Source organism: Jaculus jaculus, chromosome 16 (assembly GCF_020740685.1).
Source record: "Jaculus jaculus isolate mJacJac1 chromosome 16, mJacJac1.mat.Y.cur, whole genome shotgun sequence".
Classification (NCBI taxonomy): Eukaryota; Metazoa; Chordata; class Mammalia; order Rodentia; family Dipodidae; genus Jaculus; species Jaculus jaculus.
Genome location: NC_059117.1, coordinates 15,005,975 through 15,012,020, shown reverse-complemented (window position 1 = coordinate 15,012,020; position 6,046 = coordinate 15,005,975). Strand labels below are relative to the sequence as shown.

Below are 6,046 nucleotides of genomic sequence, written 5' to 3'. Positions count from 1 at the left end.
CCAGTACCCACATAAGCCAGATGCACAAAGTGGTGCTTGCATCTGGAGTTTGTTTGTAGTGGCTGGAGGCCCTGATGCACCCATTCTCTCTCTCTCTCTCTCTCTGCCTCTTTCTCTGTCTGTTGCTCTCAACTAAATGAATATAAATAAACAAAAAATTTAAAAAGGTAGACAAGATGCACATCAAACAAATCTTAGCCTTCTGTTCTAAGAGAAAGTATGTAAAAATTGTTAGCAGGGGGCTGGAGGGATGGCTTAGCAGGTAAGGCATTTGCCTACAAAGCCAAAGGACCCAGGTTTGATTCCCCAGAACCCATGTTAGCCAGATGCACAAGGGGCCATGTGCATTTGTAGTTCTTTGCAGTGGTTGGAGGCCCTGGCATGCCCACTATCTTTCTCTTTCTCTTTCCCTTTCTCTGACTCTCTCTCTCTCTCTCTCTCAAATGAATAAATAATAAAATAAAATAACAATGGTGGTACATGGGAGGGAAATAAAAAAGTTCGTAATGTTTAAAATACTGGTATTAGTTTAAAAAAAATTGTTAGCAGGGCATGGTGGCACACCCTTAATCCCAGCACTTGAAAGGCAGAGGTTGTAAGGAGTCCTACCCTTCCTTTGGCACTTACATTCTTTCCTCCACCTCTTCTGCAATAGACCCTGAGCCTTAGAAGGTGTGATCGAGTGCTGAGCACTCCTGTCACTTCTTTCCAGCACCATGATGCCTTCTGAGTCATCCCAAGGTCACTGCCATCTGAAAAGAGAAGGTTCTCTACCAGAAGTGAGAATAACATTAATATAAGGGTATGAACATTAAGAGACGTGCTTACTGGGCAGTTTGATAAGCATAGTATATACATTTAGCCAGACAGCAGCAGACGTTACACCCCTAGGGCTCATGACTACCCCTGTTTTAAGTTTTCAGTATCAGGGATGTATTCCCTCCCACAGAGCGGGCCTCCAGTCCAATTAGAGGGCAGATGGTTTCATGACGCGTGCCACTATTGCACCTGTTGGCTCATTTGGTCTGGCTGACCAAATATAAGACTTGCAGGGTCCACTGCTGATTATCTTCACTGGTGATTTCTCTCTCTCCCATTGAGTTGCATGCAGAATGGTTTCTTCCAGCTTTCTGTCAGCTGGTCTACATGGAAGAGGTTATCAGCTCAGTTCCAGCAGGATTTCTCAGTGGCCTCACAGCCCAAGTATGTGCAGTCTTCAGCAATAGGGCCTTACCATCTATTCCTAATGGGAAACCAAAGGCCTCTGCAATGGCCTGTAATGTTTTGGGGACATCAGGGACCTCCCTGGCCAACAACTCACTGGAAGTTATCCCATCCCTGACACTGAAACTTTTTTAGCAACCATCTACATCTCCTAAGTGTTCCATTGTCCAAAAAATTAAGTTTCTATATGATTTATTTATACCCTCTTAGATTTTGATTAGCCCTCCCTCCACCTTTCCTTTACTCAATCTCTTCCCCTGACCTCACTTGGGCCTTTTCACCCCCATTAATTTATTCTTCTAATTACATATATAAAATACCATCCTATTAAGTACCACCTCCCTTCCTTTCTCTTCCCTTTATATATCTTTTCTGGCTTACTGGTCTTTGCTACTGAGTTTTCCTGCTTTGCTCAGGACCACGTCATAAGAGCAAAAAAAAATTAGTGATTTTATACTTAATTATGTGGAGTTGATGGCTATCCCTGAATATGTATCCATTAAAGCTTCACCTTCTCACTGAAGGAGGATCATCAGTTCCAAAGAATGAAACATGGAAAAGTGAAAAAAAATGCTTTTTCTTTTTAGTGTGCTTGTTAGTACGTGTGACATTTGTGTGTGGTATGTGGACACGTGTGTACTCAAGTATCCCGTGTTCATGCAAGTGGTGCATAAAAAGTATCATGTACCCTCTTTATCGCTTTTCCACTGTATTGCCCTGAGACTGTCTGCCACCGAACCCAGAGCTCACAGCCCCCACTCCCTCACACACACCTTGGACTGACTGACCAGTGAGCCCCAGCAAGCCTCCTGTGCCTACCCTCCTCTTTGCTGGGATTACAGACTTCTCAGCCATGCCCAACTTTCCCCACGGGTGCTGGGGATTGAACTCTGGTCCTTGTGCTTGTTTAGCAGGCACTGTTACCACGGAGCCAGCTCCCCAGCAAAAAAAATGAAAATTTTATCCAGGAGTGGTGGTGCATGCTTTTAATCCTAGCATTCTAGAGGCAGAGGCAGGAGGATCACTATGAATTTGAGGCCATTCTGAGACTACATAGTGAATTCCAGGTCAGTCTGAGCTAGAGTGAGCACTACCTCCAAAAACAAAAAAAAAAAAAGAAAAAGCAGCCAGGCGTGGTGGCACATGCCTTTAATCCCAGCACTCAGAAGGTAAAGGTACAAGGATTGCTGTAAATTCAAGACCAGCCTAGAACTACAGATAGAATGAGTTCTAGGTCAGCCTGGACTAGGATGAATCCCTGCCTCAAAAAAACGTAAGAGGGCTGGAGAGATGGCTTAGTGAAGAAGGCCCTTGCCTGCAATGCCAAAGGACCCAGGTTCGATTCCCCAGTATCCATATAAACCACAAGGTGCTACATGTTCATTTGCTGGATGGCCTGGTGCTCTGAGTGATCTGGCCGCGACATCTGTCACCCCATTGATCTCCAGGGTTGATTCGGCTGATCTCGTGTCCCCTTCCTCCCTCACCACTCCATGTGCTTCCCTCCCGAAGCTGTGCGCTCAAAGAGGACGACCTTCCCGGAATAGAGGAGGACCGGTCTTCGGTCAAGGGGAGACAAGTAGCTGCGCTCCCCTGCTAGAACCTCCAAACAGGCTCCCAATTAAATAAAATATTTTTTAAAAAATTCCCACTAGAAATTAGCCTGGTCTCCCAACTTTTGTAAAAATAAATAAATAAGTAAAAGTAGAGCTGGGAAAATAGCTCAGTAGGTAGGAGGGCTTCCTGCACAAGCATGAGGACTTGAATCTGATCCCTAGTTCCCGTGTAAAAACCCAAACCTGAGCTGGGCACCTTCAATCCCAGCACTCAGGAGGCAGAGGTAGGAGGATCGTCATGAGTTTGAGGCCACCCTGAGAACACATAGTGAATTCCTGGTCAGCCTGCGCTACAGCGAGACTCTACCTCAAAAAAATAAAAAAAGCAGCCAAACATGGTTGCACGTGCCAGCCAGTCTAACTGAAAATAGTGAGTTCCAGGATCAGTAAAAGAACCTATCTCAGGAAAACAAAGCAGGAAAGCAATAGTGGAGGGTGCCAGAGCTCCTCCTCCTCTGACCTTGCCACCTGCTCACAGAATGTGCCTATTTGCACTCATATGTATGCATGACACTCTTACACACACCTAAATAAATAAATAAGGGCTGGAGAGATGGTTTAGCCATCAAGGCACTTGCCTGCAAAGCCCAAGAATCCATGTTGGACTCTCCAGGTCCCACATGAGACGGACACACAGGGCGGTGCAGACACGCAAGGCTCCACGTGCTCACAAGGTCGCACATGTGTCTGGATTTCGATTGCAATGCCTGGAGGCCCTGGCACACCAATTCTCTCTATGTCTCTCTAATTCTCTACCCCCCCACTCTCTCATGAATAAATAAATGTAGATTTGGGAAGGTGGTAGAGTATTTGTCTGCTATGCATGAGGAAGTTCCTGAGTTCAATTCCCAGAACCGCACAGTCATAATAATATATTTTAGGGCTGGAGAGAAAGCTTGGTGGTTAAGGCACTTACCTGCAAAGCCAAAGGACCAAGGTTAAATTACCCAGGACCCACGTAAGCCAAATGCACAAGGTGGTGGGTGTCCGGAGTTCATGTGCAGAAGCTGGAAGCCTGTCCATGCCTATTCTCTTTCTCTCTCTCTTAAAATAAAATAGTTTGTTTGTTTTTTTAATTTAAAAAGCCAGGCATGGTGGTGCGTGCCTTTAATCCTAAAACTCAGGAGGCAGAGGTAGGAGGATCGCCATGAGTTTGAGGTCACCCTGAGACTACAGAGTGAATTCTAGGTCAGCGTGAACCAGGGTTAGACCCTATCTCAAAAACCAAAAAACTACAACAACAGCAAAAAATTCTTAATAAAATGGAACAGATAGGGCTGGAAAATGGCTTAGCAGTTAAGGCACTTGTCTGCAATGCCAAAGGTTTGATTCCCCAGTACCCATGTAAAATCACATGCACAAGATGGCATATGTGTCTGGAGTTTATTTGCAGTGGCTAGAGGCCCTGGCATGCCCGTTCTCTCCCTCCCTCTCTCTCTCTCTCTCTCTCTCTCTCTCTCTCTCTCTCTCTCTCCCCCCCCTCAAATAGATAAATTAATTAAATTAATAGCCAGGCATGGTGGTGCACACCTTTAATCTCAGCACTTGGAAGGTAGAAGTAGGAGGATTGCTGTGAGTTCAAGACCAACCTGAGGCTGCACAGTGAATTCCAGGCCAATTTGGGCTAGAGCGAGATCCTACCTCAAAAAAAAACAAAAAATAAAATACAACAAAATTTTAAAAAATGGAACAGGGCTGGAAAGATGTCTTAGCAGTTAAGATGTTTGCCTGAAAAGCCTGAGGGCCCAGGTTAGATAACCCAGTACCCATGTAAGCCAGATGCACAAGGGGCTGCATGTGTCTGGAGTTTATTTGCAGTGGCTAGTGGTCCTGGCGTGCCCATTCTCTCTCTGTATCTGCTTCTTTCTCTCTCAAAGTAAGTAAATAAATAATTAATTAATTAATTAACAAATGGAACAGCTGTCTTCTACACGCACACACTCCATCCTAAAACTGCTGTTGAACCTCCCAATTGTCCACCTGCCTCTTGCTGAGGAGCGACTATGAGGAAGGGACCTACAAGTTGTCCAGAGGACATTACAAGAGTGTCTTTCAGCCAGGTATGGTGTCGCACGCCTTTAATCCCAGCACTTGGGAGGCAGAGGAAGGAGGATCGCTGTGAGTTCGAGGCCACCCTGAGACTCCATAGTGAATCCCAGGTCAGCCTGGGCTAGGGTGAGACCCTACCTTGAAAAAACAAAAACAAAAAAACAAAAAAAAAAAAAAAACAAGAGTGTCCTTTCCTTCATATTCATCATTTCCTTCCCCTTCATCTCTTAGGAAGAAAATAAGTCCCTCTATATCCATTCCCAAGATTGGGGTTCCCTCCCTTGTATGGGCAGCTCTGGGAGACTTTGGGAGACTGATTTCTACAACAAGGTATTCTTCAGGGGAGGGGGCGTCTCATGATACAGCCCAGGTTCAGCTCAAACTCAAACCCCTCTAGCTTCAGCTGCCTTAGTGCTGGGATTACAAGCATGAGCCAGCATGCCTGGTCAGCAAGCAGTCTTGTTTTATTGTTTGTAACTGATATGGAATTATGTCAGTGATGATGGATGCCTAGACATTTCTATGTTTTATAAAGTTTTATTCATTTATGTTGTGTATACGCCAGACGCTTGCATGACTTTTATTGCCTGGGTTATGTAGTTGGCTTGGGAATTGAACTCAGGTGGAGAGGTCCTGAGAGCAAGCACCTTGAACCACTGAGCCATCTTCCCAGCCCTTACCTTCGCATTTTTTAATGTACAGTATAATCATAGTTTATTGTTTCATTCAATGTTCAGAAAAATTCATTGAAAACTTACTAACCATTGCCTTTCCTTGAGAAATTAAGGGAGTAGGGATGGCGAAGGGTGCAAACCTACTACAAGAAATGACTGAAAGCCTGTGGTGGTCTAAGAGTAGTGGACAGAATGGATTTCTGAGAAAACTGTTCTGAGGCTTTACATACTTGAAAACAGCATTTAACTCATCGTTACGGAAATGCTTCATTGTTTTGCCTTTTTTTCTAGAAACGCGCCAAGGATGGATGAGGATTGAGGACCTACAGAGCAAGACAGTTGAACCATGGCTACACAGCAGGTGATAGGACAGAAGTGCAGACGTTAACATGGTGCAGTTTTAACTGTCGGGACCAGTTCTTGTACGCTGCTCCTTGCATGTTTTGATCTGGACGGCTTGCTTGGGTCCAGAATGTGGAGGCC

At 45.0% G+C, this 6,046-nt stretch overlaps 1 non-coding gene across 1 annotated transcript; it reads left to right on the top strand.

Annotated features, from left to right (window-relative positions):
* The first annotated feature begins 5,724 nt into the window (after window positions 1-5,724).
* LOC123455458 lies at window positions 5,725-5,785 on the top strand. Its single transcript, XR_006633928.1, has one exon. It is a non-coding gene; the product is annotated as a small nucleolar RNA SNORD75 (small nucleolar RNA).
* The last annotated feature ends 261 nt before the right edge of the window (window positions 5,786-6,046 follow it).